The 15,323-nt window shown below is 55.3% G+C and overlaps 1 protein-coding gene across 1 annotated transcript in view; it reads left to right on the forward strand.

Moving 5' to 3' along the window:
* The window catches only part of Elfn1 (extracellular leucine rich repeat and fibronectin type III domain containing 1), a 62,231-nt gene that overhangs the window by 25,658 nt on the left and 21,250 nt on the right, over window positions 1-15,323 (forward strand). Inside the window, exon 2 of the mRNA XM_046428167.2 lies at window positions 10,701-10,846. The gene's annotated coding sequence lies outside the window, so the exon portion shown is untranslated. The remainder of the gene's footprint in view (window positions 1-10,700; window positions 10,847-15,323) is intronic.

Consider the following 15,323-nt stretch of genomic DNA (forward strand, 5'->3'; position numbering starts at 1 on the left):
CCCCGGGGCTGAGATGCCCCTGGGAGAGGGAGTCCTCTGAACCCAGGGCAGGTGTGGACCCAGGCCTGGGCTGCATCCTGCCCAGGGGCAGGGAGGGGGCGCCTCCTCCCGACTTGTAGAGCCAGGTGCATTCTGGCTGAACGGTCCCACGTTCATTCACTGGCCAGCTGTTCACTTGGCAAATGCTGTTGGGCCTCCCCTGTGACGGAGGGAGAAGGCCTCGCTGGGAAATGACCAAGGGCCACGCACTAGCCGGGACAGCGGCTCCTCTGGGTAGAGCAGGCTGGAGGGGCTTCGCAGAAGAAGCAACCTGGAGGTGACCTCCCCGGGCCGAGCTGCTCCTTCCTCACCTGGAGACCTCGGAGAAGTCATGTCCTCCCAGACCTGGGCTTCTCAGCAGGGTCAGAGATGGTGGAGATGCAGGGCAGAGAGAGCCCCATCTCTCCCTTGGCAGGAGAGATGCCAAGTCAGGCTCCAGAAAGGAGCGGGGAGGGCCTCAAGCCCGTGCTGCCCGCTGCTGAGACCTCTCCTGCCCCTGGCCAGCAGAAGACTGACTCAGGTCAGTCCTGTGATGGTTCTGCCCCGGTGCCCCTCCAGGGGTGCTGAGGCTCTCAGAGGGGTGTGTGCAGGAGGGAGCCCCTCTCTTCTCTCAGCTTCCACTGCCCCCTGCCCCTCCAGGAGGGACAGACACCTGCAGGCTGACCCCGCTGGCTCGGTCCTGGAGCAGCCAGGGCAGGCCTGGGTGGCCCGTGTTTGGAGTTTGGCCCTGGTTCCCATCCATCCACGGGGTTCAGTGTGAGAGAACCGCACCCCAGAAGCACCTTTGCCCAAACCATTCCACATGTCCAGTATGATTTCAGGCCCAAGGGTGATCCCGCCTCTGGCCCCTGCCCTCTTTCTGGAAATCCACCTCCCTTACCCCTGCCTGTCTAGAACATGGTCAGCCTTTGCTGCATTCAGCAGGACAGGGTTGCAGAGTGGAACACAAGGCTCCTCCCAAGGCCACCGTCCTGTTGGGAGCAGGGTGACAGTTTCGAATCTCCGGCAGGTGACTTTCTGCTCCTCAGTTTCCTCCTCTGTGTGTTGGGTCTGTGACGACCTCTGCAGATTCTTGGGGTTGGAGTGTGGAGAGATGAGGAATAAGGTCGGGCGTGTAGTGAGTGCTCCACAAACACGCCCACTGTCACCGTCACCCTGGCCAGGATCAGGGTGAAAACGGAGGCTGGCTCAGGAATTGCTGGAAGAGGGGAGAGGAACAGGTGTCCCCGCTGTTGGGGCAAGAGCTGGCCCATCAGGTGCAGCAGGGAGGAGCCAGAGCCAGTGGGATGCAGAAGGAAGAGGCATCGGTGACTGTCCTTCCTGTACCCAGGGAGTGTCCTAGTGTGCTCCGGGCAGTCCGAGTCTTGGGGATGTCTTACATCTGTATAGATGTCTCTTTTATTTCGTGCCAGCATTTGAGCATCTCACCAGATTTGGAGCCAATTAGAGTCCAAGGAAACCTCAGCCTTCATTTCAGGCAAACAAGCAAATTTCAAGCCTCATTTTCATATTTCTAATAAGCACTTATCAAATTTACAGCTCTTACCTACAATTCGTCAGGTTAATGCCTTCGGAATATTCCCGCCACCCCTCTGCAACAATTTTCTTCTCCTGCCTTGCGCGGCTCACTGGGGGAGCTCTCTCTGACTTGCCTAAGCAAATTAGCACATCAGCTTCCTGGTGGGGCAAGGAGTGATTGTTTGGGCTGCCGTCATGAGGGTGGGTAGAGTGAGGGGTCCCCAGGCATCGCTAGCTCCAGTGTGGTTCTTCCACAGCATCCAAAGCACTGTGCCATCTCGGGCCACCAAATGCTAATTACTACCAAGACTATATTGCCTGGCATTGAAAGATGCATATATATTATATATATTACATGCAATATAATATATATTATATGCAATATATATATGCATACTTTCTTTTTTAATTTCAAGAGCCATATATATAGTGTATATATATATGTACAAATATATATTATATGTATAATACATGATTGTTTTTTTCACTTAATACTAAAAGGAAATATAAACTGTGGCTGCCCATCCAGAGGAGCTTCAGAACCATCTCCTCCCCTTTTTCTTCTTTAAGGGTCAGTTTGTTCCAGGGTTGGTACCACCCTTGAAGAAAAACTTTTAAAGAATTAAAATTGTGAATTTTTTCTGCATACAAAAAAAAAAAAAGTTCACAGGTCCTAAGTGTACAGCTTGGCAAATTTTTTTTTTTCACAAGGTGTAACTAGAACCTAAATCTAGAAAAAGAACAAATTCAATTCCCAAAGCTACTTCAAGTCCCTGCTCCTGGCTTCTAAGGGCATCAAAAAGTTCCCTTGGCTTGGCACCTTGTGGAAATGGATCCTAGTGCGTGCTCATGGTCTGGCTCCTTCTGCACGGTTCACTGTGAAGTTCATTCTCCCTGCAAGTTGCAAGAGTGCTGCTTTAGCTTCATGGAAGGGACATCCCCCAGCTGACTCCACCTCCACCACCAGGGGCATTCAGGTGGCTTATGTATTCAGGGCATTCAGGTGGGCTACTGCGAACAGTGTCGCTAAAACATCCTTGTGCCTGTGATTTGAGGATATGTGCTCTTCTCTCTCTGTGCTGGGAATGGACTTATAGGGTCTGCTCATTCACTGATCTTAAAAGATTCCAAGTTGCTGGGTGCAGTGGCCCATGCCTATAATCCCAGCCACTGGGGAGGCTGAGGCAGAAGGATCGAGAGTTCAAAGCCAGCCTCAGCAAAAGTGAGGCACTAAGTGAGACCCTTCTCTAGATAAAATACAAAATAAGGCTGGGGATGTGACTCAGTGGCCAAGTGCCCCTGGGTTCAATCTCTGGTACCACAAAACAACAACAAAAGACCAAAAAAAAAGAAAAACCCCCAAAATAGTTTCCAAGTTGCAATATATGACTTAATGTCCTTAAAGTGATTGTGCAATAGTTAATAAGAAGGGGGTGCATGGTGGATTTCATCATTCTGCTGTTGAACACTTTGGTGGTTTTCTCTCTTCTATACCAAATGGCAATGGCACTCTTTGGCCACACACTCATTCTTTCCTCCCTCTGGGATTATTTTCCTATGATGCATTCTCAGGAGGAGGACATTGTGGACTGTCAGGTGTGTGGCAGTGATGCATACAGTAGTGTGTGCTGTATATGCAGAAGGGAAGGAGTCCTTAGGGACCTTGTGTGAATGAGCTGTGGGACCCCCGTGGAGGGGAGACCCGCCCGGGAGCCTGGGGCATTCTCCTCCCTGGTCAGAGCAACGAGCATCTCCAAATGGTATATCCGGTATATCCGGCTGCCCGTTTCTGGACTCCACCTCAATGTAATCATCACGTGCATATTCTTTTCTAACCTCGTTCTTTCTGTCAACATTATCTGACCCCAATGAGTGGCACCTGCTTGTTTCCTTGCAGAACATTCCATTGTAGGCAAGATCATGGGCTGGTGCAGTCAGGGCCGTGAGGGGCCCTCTCTGTTGCACACCGTGGAGTCTCTCTGAGGCTCATTCCCCATGGTCTCAGGTGCGTGCAGCCTCATGCCAAACTGTGTCCCAAAGCAACCCTCAAACCCTTGCCCTTGGAGCAGCACATGTGTCCCTGCGGCTCCACACTTTCTTACCCCACCCCCACCCCAGGACCATGGTAGACCTCAGGTTTGCAGCAGCTGGCACATTCCTGCATCTTATCTTTTTAATTTGAATTTCCCTGATGCATAATGCAGTTGAGCATCTTGGATGGGGTCTCATGGCCACTTGGATGTTGGTGGGCTTCTTCCAGACTTCTCCTTGTTTAATTATTGTGGTGTCTTGCAAGGGTGGGAAGAAATCCTTCCATGCCCCCACATCATCAATGTATTTTCCCATATTATCTTTGAAAATGTACAGCTGTGGGGGGGGGGGGCTGAGGTTGTGGCTCAGTGGTAGACCACTTGCCTTGCATGTGTGAGGTACTGGGTTTGAGACTCAGCACCACATAAAGATAAATAAATAAAGGTATTGTGCACCTACAACTATGCACACACACAAAAAAAGGTATTTGAGAAGAAAATGTACAGTTCTTTTCCCATTTAGGTCTATACTCAACCTGGATTGATTTAACACATGGTGTGAGGAAGGGGTTCGATTGCCTTTTCCGCATAAAGACATCTAATGTATTGAAAACTCTCCCCTTTTCCTATTGATACGTTGTATCTCCTCTGTTACACCAAGGCCTGGGTCACAGGTTTTCTGTGTGGTTCAAGGGTTCACTCATCTAATCCTTTACTAATTACCATAGCTTTATATCCAATTATAATTCCATGGTAAAGTAAGAGCACCACTCAACTATGCTCTTTTTATTTAGGCTCTTTACCCTTCCCTATCAATTTTAGAATTGATTTGTCAAATTTCACAAAGAGAGAGAACAACACACAAACACACACACACACACATATTTTCATTAGGATTGAATAGAATCTATAGATCAATTTGGAGAGTCTTGACTGTTTAAAATCAATGTGTATTTTTTACTTATTGCAGATGTATAGAGACACAGCAGGCCTTTGTATGTGGATTTTCCATCTAGAACCCCAAAGAAGCTCTTATTAATCATTATAATTTTCACCTTCTTTTTGAATTTTATGTACACAACCAGATCTGTGAATGCCCAGAGTTTTATTCTTTCTTTTCTGAGTCTTAGAATTTCGTTTTCTTGCCTTACTGCAATGGCTCAGATCACTAGTGTAGTTTCAAACAGAAGTGCTCCTAGCAAGTGTGTCCTTGCTTTGTTCCTGATCTCAAAGGAAGAGCTTTAGTTTCAGCATTACGTGTGTTGACTGCTGTAAGTGAGGTGCATCGATTTCTCTTTTGACAAATGACTTTGCAGAAGAATTGGGCCAAATCACCACACCTCACCAGCACTGTGCTGCCCTGGATGTTACCTTCGGTTTTGCTTTGTCTTTTTGCTGTTGCTGTTGTTTAGGTCATTGTTTATTTGATGAGCACGATTGGTATCTCACGGTATTTTGTAAAAATCTGCAATTCTCCCTGATGAGGTGAGAGGCCGAGTTTATCTGTTCATCAGGTGACGGTTGCTGGCGCTTCCCTAATCAGTTTGAATGTGTCCTCTACACAGTGAAGACAGTTATCCTTCCCCGCCCACAGTCACCACAAATGTTTCCCATTTTTGTCATTTTTTTCAGTGTTCCTTCTTGTTTTTATTTGGTCAAATCGGCTTCTCTTTTCTTTTACCACTTATTCTATTCCTTCTGAGCTTGGAAAGCCTGTCTCTCTCCTGAGGCCTGATAAGTATTGGATTCTGTTTTCATCCGGCTTTTTTTTTTTAATGGCTTAATATTTCATATTTAACCGTTTTACTCCGTCTGGAATTGGTGGGGCCATGGGATGGGAAGTGAGGAGTTAATTGCCACTTGCAGTTTACCAGGGGAAGGGGCCTCATTTGCACTTCCGGAGTCTCTAGGGTCTGTCTTCCCAGGTCTGTGCTGAGCGGGGAGAGATTAAAGGAAGGAGGGAGGTGGCATCCTGGGCTGCCCGCTCTGGGGTTGTGGAGCCTCATTACCACTGGGACAGTCCTGATGGCTGCTTTGCCTGAGCTTATCCAAAGCAGAGCACTGTTACTCCAGCTTGGTCATCTCCCTGGAACCCCAGGTACCTCTTAGTGTTTGAGACTTAGTTTCTTACCTGTGCAGTGGGGTGGGGGTGGGGGTCTAATGACACCTGTGCTGCAGAGGGCTGTCCCTAGAGCAGACAAGCTGAGGACATGTCCTGCAGAAAACAAGAGCCAGGCGGGCTCAGGACAAATCCCAGCTCTTCTGTGAGACCTTGGGCGAGTGACATCACTTCTCTGAGGTTCCGTTTCTGCATCGGAAAAGCGGGATAACAGTACTGTTGTTCCCACCTCAAGGGGCTTGGGGATGGTTCAGCAAGACAACCCACCAAGTCGCATGGCACTGGGGGCCCTGCACTGTTGCTGTCTGGGAGGATCCTCCTTCAGAGATGGGGCCTGCATCCTAGCCTGGCTGTTTCTGGGTTTTGGACCCTGGACCAGCTGTGATGGGGGTGGGGAACTGGCACATGGGCCCAGCTCCCTCCCCAGCTCTGAGGGGGCTGAATCTGTCCCTCCTTTCCCCAGACTGGGTGGTGAGAGGTCTCTTTGTCCCTGATCCAGGCAAAAGGATCGGCACGGCTTGGAGATGACTGTAATACACACACACATATGTGCTTACACACGAGCACACACATGCACCCTCACACGCCTGCATGGACACACATGCACATTTGCAACCAGACCCTCTGTATACACCTGGTCACACCTAGACACAGCGACTCGGGCACAAACCATAGACAGTGTCGTCCACTTACGCTGTGCTCACATTGGCTGCTGGATTCTGCTCCCCCACCCTCACCCCTCCCAGGGCCTGGCCAACAGGCTTTCCCTGGACAGCCCCTTCTGAGCCTCCTGGGGACACAGCCCAATGTCCTGACCACCAACAGGGCCTAGCTCCTCGTCTTGGACAGGCTAATTCCTGAGGGTCTGCCCATGGCCTTCCCTGGGACATTTACACTGTATTCAAGGTCTGCCCAACAGGTTGTGGCACAGAGACCATCTGTGGCCAAGAGGGCAGGGAGATGAGTGGCCAGTGGGTCTCAACCAGGTCCCTGGTGCTGTGGAGTCCCTGTGCCCAGAGAAGGAAGGTGGATGGGGCCTGGAGACCTGCCTGAGGCCCCCCAAGAACAGCCACAGCCAGCCCTGGTGTGGGTCACCCTGGATGCCCAGGAAGCCCCTCGAACCACAGCACGGGTTGGCTTGGGATTCTGGAGGTAATGGGTGGGTGTGGGGGAGATGAGCTCACCAGCCCACCTCTCCCACCTGACTCCTCCTCCTCAACTCAATATCCCCCTGAAGACGTCTGTGAGTTGGGGACCCCTCCACCATGCATCCCTGGGAGGCATGGACATGCCAGGCCTGGACATCCTCAGCGGCTTAGTGTCCAGCACACAGTGGAAAGCAGGCAGGAACTTGGGTCAGAGCACCTCCTATTCGCTGAAGACCTACTGTGTGGCAGAGCCAGGACTGGTGGGCTCCATACCAAGTAAAGCCTCAGCCCTGTCCAACAGGACTCAAGGTCGGCTTCTGGCCTGGTGGAGCTCCTGGAGTGGCGGAGGGGGTGACCAGTAGCTGGACTGTGAGTGGTGAGGAGCCAGCTGGGTAAATGCAAATATGGGACAGAGGCTCCCAGGCAGGGAGCCCGCCAGCGCGGAGGCCCAAGGCGGGACTTGCTGGGCGACAGGGAGGGACGTGTTGGGGGAGACCTCAGTGTCTAAGGGCTGAGCTTGGAGGAGCCAGAGCCCGGCCCCAGGTGGGCAGGTCCTAGGGGTCAGCACAGGGCCAGGCGGGCAGGGTGGGAGGTGGTGGCGACATCCTGGGGCGGGGTGGCACAGCTGCGGGAGGCCGGACTGCTGGCATCAGCAGGCCCCCCTCCTCCCACCTCGCTAAACAATCATTGCACAAAATATGCAAATGGTATAATTACTGTTATTTGTTTTGCTGATATAAGTGTTTGAAATGCAAATGTCAAGTTTGGGCGCTGTCGGTTTTTCCCACCCCTCTTACCCGGACATTTGCAAGTCGATGAGTTGTTCCCCGTCCTGGCAGAAGGAGGAGACTGGGGTGCCCCCACTTCTGAGGCCCCTGGGAGCCTCCAGGCAGCAATGGAGTGCTGCTTCTGCATCGTGTGTGGCTGCCCGTGTGTGTGCTGCCCGGGCCTCTCCCTGCTGCGCACAGTGGGTGCCCGACACTGGAGCCCTGGCTTCCTTTTCCCGCCTACCAGCTGTGCAGTCTGGCCCCCGAGAGCCTCAGTTTACCCCTCTGTGTAATGGGAACCCCTGGTTCCTGTCCCGGCCCCACCTGACCCATGGCCATTGAGTTGATGGGATTGGGCCTTCGTTCTCATCGGCAAATTTCCCCATCTGTCCTAGGCATTTAGAGTCCGCCCATGGTCTTGGGGGGCCTGATGAGTCCCCAGATATCATAGAGAAACCTGTGTGTGTGTTGTCGGGTGTGGTGGCGCACACCTGTGATCGCAGGTGCTCAGGAGGCTGAGGCAGGAGGATCTCAAGTTAAAGGTCAGCCTGGCAACTTAGTTAGTTAGACTCTGTGTTGAAAATATAAAGGGGGCTGGGGATGTACCACTGTGGCAGAGGGCCCCAGGTTCAACCTCCAGTAACACACACACAACCGTGTTATTTCCAGGGCTTCCTCAATGGTCACCTCTGCAGCCCAGGTGGCCTCTGAGGTCAAGGGAAACCAAAGCGGGGTGGGGAGCTTTCCGGAGCTTATTAGGGGCACCCCAGCAGGTGGTGTGGCTCAAAGGCCAGTCCTATCCCAGTGCCTACAGGTGCCACCTCACGCCCTGCGGCCCTGTGGCCCTGTGGTCCCAGCAGCTCCACCTCCTGGGCCGCCTGGATCCGCGCCAGATGCAGATGGGGCGCTGCCTCCGCCCCAGAACAGCCCCCAGGGCCGTGGTGGCTGGTTTCCCAACTTTAACTTCAACTGAGCTCCCCCCCTCCGCCCCCCCACCAGCACGTCCACAGCACGTCCACGTCCACGCAGCTGTTACTGACGCAGGCCCTTCGGACGCGTGGGTTTCTGGTGGTAATATGAGTGCTAACTTAAAGCCACCTTGAGTCACCTGCCTTCCTGTGGAGACAGAGCACAGTCCCAGAGACCCCCACCTGCCCGGCTCCCTAGCGGGTCCCTGCATGGGCCTGAGCCTCGCCCTGGCCGAGTGGCCTCCCGCTCAGCCCCCTGGGGGTCCTGGCAAGATGCTGCACTCAAGCTCAGGGTTGAGAGACACGTTGGATGCTCAGGCCAGGTGTGCCGAGCAGCAGCTGTGAGTGTGTGCACGTGTGTGCAGGCGTGCTCCTGTGTGTGCCCACACATGCATGTGTCTGCGTGTTCACATGCGTGTGTGCACTGGTGTGTGCTCACCGTGTGTGCTCCGGGACAAGAGCCTGACCTGGGCTCAGCACCCCTCACTGGGTGTAAGCCACGCAGAACTGGCACAGCCGGGGAGGGACCAGCGGCCCCGGACCTGCCCGGTGGCCTGGCCTGGCTCAGTGGCTCCCGGGCTCAGGCCCTTGTTGCTTCCCTGGAAAGTCAGAGAGCTGGACACGGTGTCTGGGGTCGGGCCTCCCACATTTTCTCTGAACTCAACGTCATTGTAAAGTGGGGCTCTGCACGAGGCCTCCACCATCCTGCCCTCCCCTGGGCGTCCCTGGCTGCTGGACCGGGCGGAGGACCAGTCAGTGCCCTGTGTCCAACGTCCATTCGCAGGGGATCCTGGGGAGGAAGCCCTTGGGCCTGGGTCCCCGGGCTCCGTCTCAGCCTGGAACCTCCTGCTGTTTTTATTTCAATTACCTTTTCCAAGACAGGTTTAGCCTCATTAGCATATTCAAATACAGTCCATTATTATTTGAATTAGCTGTTAAGTAATTAGCTCTAATTGATGAACATTCCCCCCACTTCCCCACATATTTTTTGGTTATTTACATCCGCTTCTAACCAACAATTTTAGGTAATTACATGCCAGTCACTCTTCTATTTGCACACACGCACACTTCCTCCGGCGACAGGTTCTCCTCCTCGCCTGCCTTCAGCCCGGCTCCTGCCTGGCCCTGGTGGGGTGGGCGTGGGCAGGCCTGGGCTGGTGGCTCCCGCCCCGCGGAGGGTTGCTGTGGGCAGCACAGGGCCCCGCCCACCCTGCACCACCTGCAAAGGCCTTGTCCTGCAGATGCCACCTCCTCTGGTCACTTGTCCTCCTCTACTTGCGGCACCTTCCACCCGGCCCTTCAGCATCTTCATTCACCAAGAGCTCAGAGTGGTGGCATCACACCTGGGACCCGGCCTTGTCTACGATGTGGCTCTGTCACCACATCCAAGCTGTGTGACCCTGGGGAAAAGGATTCCTCTGCGCAGTCTCAGCGTCTCCATTTGCAAAACAGGGGTGGAGTGCCACCTCCCAGGGACAGAGAGTGGAATGAGAGGCTGCCTGGGGTGGACATGTCACCTTGGGCAGACCGGGCGTCTCAGCACTTGTCCATGCTGGGCCCTGGCCTGAGGCTGCCATTTCTTTCCTCATTTTCTCCTGCATTCAGGATGGTCTGGTTGGCATTGGTGTCCTGCCTCCAAGCAGCAGGTGCCCTGGAGTGGGGAGGGACCTTCTGGGACCCCAGGGCTGGTGAGCTCCCCAGGGTCATTGCTTAGCCAGACTGGCCTCCATCTCATGGAGGTCAAGTGAATCAGGGGACACAGGGAGCCTTGAATGTCCCCACTAGGCTGGTCCCAGAGCCTCCAGGACTGCAGCCCAGAAGGTGACCAACCCCTGGGCCACAGCAGAGTGGCCAAGGATGGAACTGGTGTGGTGACCACCTGCTCCTGGGTGCCTTGCAGCCCAGCTGCTGCCTCAGACCGGCTGTCTGTGCCTCTGCCCCGAGGGCCCTGGTGCAGCAAGAAGTCCCCTGCTCTCTCCTGTCATCGAGGCATAACCACAGCAGTAAAGTGCACAGGGGACCAGCGTCTGGTGGCTCTGACAGGCAGGACCTTCCACAGGCTGAAGCCACCGTGGGTGTGCGCTTCAGACCTCTCCTCTGTCTCTCCACAGTGGGCACTGCCTTGGCGACCGTTTGTCCAGCCATTGTCCTTCTGTGTCCTGAAGCCAGGAGAAGATGCCCGTGACCCCTGCAGGCACGAGTCCACTCGTCTGTACTCCTCAGCTGTGCTGGGTGGCTGACGGGCCCTGACCCACAGGTAAGGGACAGTCTCGCTCATCACGTGCTCGACAAGGGGGCAGGGCCGCCTCCTTAGGGGCTGTGAGGTAGGCCCTGGGCTGGCGCAGTCCCGGAAGGGGACGAAGCCAAGCCAAATGTCCTTCAGGAAGAAGTATTGCTCAGGGACTGAATCCTGGTCAGAGGTGGCTGTCCCTGCAGGTGGGTGAGGGCAGAGGGGCTGCCTCAGGAGTGGGCAAGAGCAGCTGGGGGTGTCGGGGAGCTGGAAGGGGTCCAAGTAGGTGGTGGCCTTGCTGGGGGCCTGTCACAATGCCCCCTGACGAGCCAGGACAGCCCTGAGATTGATGTGCATGTGGAGTCACGTGGTATGGCCTGGGTGACAAGGTTTACGTGGCTTCATCCTGAACCCAAGGCAGGTTCTTGGATGCAACAGTGCCTCCCGGAGGGACAGGGGCTGGGTCTGCAGCCTCCGTCCAGTGCTAGGCCAGGCCCTGCTGGGGAGTGCCTGCTGAGAGTCTTGCCTGCAGGTGGCAGGTGGTGGGGTGGGCTCATTTACCGCAATCCCATGGGCTGCCTCTCAGGCAACTGGACTTTGACTTCCTCCTGGTGGTCTTGCTTGCCCAGTTCTGGACTGAGATTGAGCTCAGATGCAGGTGCTTTGGCTCAGTGTGTGGTCCTGCAGAGCTGTGTCGTCATACCTCACGTGACCAGGAGGAGGTGCTGTTGGGAAATAATGTAGTGCTTTTTTTTTGGCACTGGGGATTGAACCCAGGGTCTCTCTACCGCTGGACCACATTCCATTCAGCCTTTTTTATTTTTTTATCTTGCGGCTCAGTTGCTCAGACTGGTCTTGAACTTGAGATCCTCTCGCCTCAGCCTCCCGAGTTGCTGGGATTACTGGTGTGCGCCACTGTACCCATTTCCATTTGGAAATTTTGGATTTTAAGCTCTGGGTTTTCTCAGTGGGTGGCTGCCTCTGCGTTCAGGACTGAGCGTTGCCGGGTTTTGCATTTGTTTAAAGTGACCCAGGGTTTACTCAAGGCCGGTTTTAAAGGCCAGTGAGAGAAAGGGGTTCGGGACTTTGTGGGGCTCTCTCTCTGATCACATGGGGAACACAGGCATCTCGACTCTTCCTAGATGTGCCTATTCTACTGGTGTCAAATGGCCACCAGACTTCTCAGAAGACAGGGTGGACCTGGCTCTGGGGAGGGTCCCAGCGGACTTCACTCCCCCTGCTCCAATGGCTAGTGAAGTTATTCAGGGGCCTCGCGGGGCCTGGCCATCTCCAGTGGGAGAGGCCCCCAGGGTCGGCCACGCCACTCTCATGTTACAGGTGGAGAAACTGAGGCCCACAGGGCGTCCCAGTGGTTTGGTCTGGGCATGGGTCTCCGGCTCCGGCTCCCAGTCTTTCTCTTGCACAAGGGTACAGGAGTGAGCAAGCGTCTGCCCTGGTGCCGGCCACCGGGGTGTCACCGGGCAGGAGACGTGCCCCTGCCTCCGCAGCCTTTCCTTCCCGCCCCACATCAGCAGGGACCTCTGAGCTGAGTGCTCCACCAGGGAGTACGGGGCGATGAGCCAGATCGGGGAGTACCTTCCCATTCCAGGAGCAAAGTACCCCAAGACCAAACCTGCGCCTGGACCCCCTGGGAGGTGTCTCTCGGGCTGGGGATCGGGAGTCCTTTTGGGGGAGGTGACCATCCTCAGCTGGAGAGGAATCCGCACTGGAGAGCAGCTGAGCCCAGGCCAAGGGGCCAGGGAGAGTGAAGGGGGGTGTCGCCCAGGGACTGGCAGGGGCACCGTGAATCCACCAGTTCCCTTAGGTCACCCTTCAGACTCCCGTGGAGCACCTGCCATTAGCCAGACCCAGGTGGGGACTTGCCTCTGCATCCAGGCTCCCTGGGAGGCAGACAGCAGGCGCCCAGTGTCCCCAGGACAGAGGGAGGGGCAGCAGCTCTGGCCACTCTGGTCCTCGGAGACCCCCAGGCATCCAGATAAGCCCCAGGCCGTGGTGGGATGTGGCTCTAGCAGGAGATGGGACTGGTGGAGAGTGGAGGTCAGGGAGGTGGGCAGCTGGGGGCGGCTAACTCAGGCTGGGTGGCCTCGGGCGAGGTGGCGCAGGCAGGCGGGATCCTGCTGGCTGCACCCGCCCGCCTGGCCCCTTCCCCAGGCACCCTGCAGTCACTTCCCCTCTCCCAGGCCCCCCTGTCCCCACCCACTCTGCTGACCTGGGACACGGGGCAAGTCATTTTCCACTTCCAACTTGTCAGTCTGTCCAAGGGCTGGTGTGTCCCTCCTTCGAGGTGGGCATTGGTGGAATCAGGAGCTGCCCTGGACAAGGGGGTGACGGGGACATCCGTGGGTGCCCAGGGCTCCTGCTTTCCTCCCTCCTGGCCGCGCTGTGCTGTGCTGCGCCTCCCGAGCCTGGCAGGGGGCCGACGCTTGTTGAATGGAGGGACGTTCCCCAGCCCAGCTACCTGGCAAGGCAGGTGGCGAAGCAGATGGCACCGCGGCCCCCGCGGCGGGGTCTGATGGCGGTGTGGCTCTGCCAGGGCTTCCTCAGGAACCTGGGGGTGGGACGCACTGTTTCCAGGGTCCCCACTAGATGCACCGCTTCGTCATCGTGAGGAAAGTTTCTGGGCTCCTGTCCCCTCCCTCCTCCTCCCCGTGCCACCAAGGTTGCTTTCATTGAAGCAATGACTAAGAATCCGGAGGGGACGCTTCTGCGTTCCAGTGACCTCAGGGGACCTTGGATGGACTCTGTGTTCAGCACCAGGGACAGAGGGACAAGCCAAGGTGTGAGACAGCAAGACAGACAGACAGACAGACAGGAGGAGGCAGGTGTGGATGGAGGTGGAGCAGGGCTCTGTGGGGCGATGCCACTCCCTGCGGGTGTCCTGCGACTTGCCCAAGGCCACCAGCACAGGCTCCCGTGCCGCCCCTCCCCCGCCCCGCAGCAGGGCCCTGGGCGACAGGCCGGGGTTGGCCTGTTGAGCTGCTGTCCAGAGATCAGCCTGCGGCTGCAGAGCAAATAGCCCAGGCTAATTAGCCAAAGGTCACCGCTCTGGAGCCCGCGTTGGAAGTCCTGCCTCTCACAGGCGGTTGGGAAGGAGCCTGGGACTCTGACTTAGCAGCTTGGTGGCCAGGACAGCTCCACCCCCCGCCCACAGCTCATTGCCCAATCTCGCAGCCCATGACCACGACTCTGACCCTGGGCCTACTAGGAACCCCCCAGGCCCAGGAGAAGCCATTCCCCTCTCCAGGCTGGACAAGCCCCTGGACGGCAGAGATGCAGCCCCCAGAATGCCATGGGGCTGTTTTGACCTCCCCCCCCCCCCCCCCCCCCCCCGCCCAGGGCTGAAGGTCCGTCGTGCCGTCTCCCACCCCACGTCCCCGCTGGGGCGTCCCCTCACAGACCCCTCCACCCTTCCGGCTGGTTCTGACAGTCTCTCTCTAAATCAATCTATTTTTTTTTAAACTTAAATACATTTATTTTAAAAGGAAGCTTTATAGCACTACACAAATTGCCAACAAGGCTCCCTTGCCATAAATAGAATTCATAATCATAAAAATAAATTCAGTGGAAAGAAAACAATGTTATTAAATTCTAGTCGGATGCTATAGCCCGGGGGGAGGCTGGGAGCCCGAGGTCTGCTATTGCTTTATTAAAAAGAAAGACAGAGAGGAAGAACAGCAAGTGCACAGAGGTGTTCAAGACTCACCAACCCCGATATGAGGCTTTCTTTTTGATGTAATCAGGAACATCGAAAAGAATTAAATTGAGAGTAACTTTCTAATAAAAACAATCCAGCGTTATTTTATACCTTGTCAGTGAGGGATTGGATTTGGCATATAAGACAGAAATCCAACCACTGTGTGGTTGCACCCCAGTGGGGGTGTTTTATTTTTCTCATGTAAAGAGGGTGACAGGGGAGTTGGCACACAGCCTTGGGATGTTGTCAATGATTTAGGTTCTTTGTACCTTCCTGTTGTATCATTGGTAGCATTTGTCCTCATGGTCTCAAGGTGGCTGCTGCACTCCAGCCATTGTATCTGTGTCCAAGATGAGAAAGAGCTAGAGGAGACAAAGGAGAAGGGTGTTTGCCAGCTAAGTCTGTTCCTTATTATCCAGAAGACAACAGGGGGCACTGAGCCCCTTCTCCTGCCCACGAGGTCTGCTCTCCAAATACTTCACCCATTTGCCACGCAGCTGCTTGGTGTCTACTAATTGCATGGCACACGCGCAAGGTCCATGATGGCATTTGTGAGCTGAGTCATGGCGTCCTCCAAGTTCTCCCTGCCCCTAGCTACATCCTCCCCTCTTCTTCCCTCCACCCCACACTTCTCCTGCCCACGAGTCCCCACCCCGGGGCAGCCCCTGCCTCAGTCTCCTCATGTCTCCTCCCTGCAGACCCAGAGTCCCTGCAAGAGCGTCCAGGTCCAGCAGCGCTGCCCTCTGGCCCCTCCCTCCCCCGGCTACCCCAGGGCTGCGTTGGTCTTTG

The sequence above is a fragment of the Marmota monax genome, unplaced genomic scaffold, assembly GCF_021218885.2.
Source record: "Marmota monax isolate L192 unplaced genomic scaffold, Marmota_monax_Labrador192_F-V1.1 WCK01_AAM20220418_F8-fsc00368, whole genome shotgun sequence".
NCBI lineage: Eukaryota > Metazoa > Chordata > Mammalia > Rodentia > Sciuridae > Marmota > Marmota monax.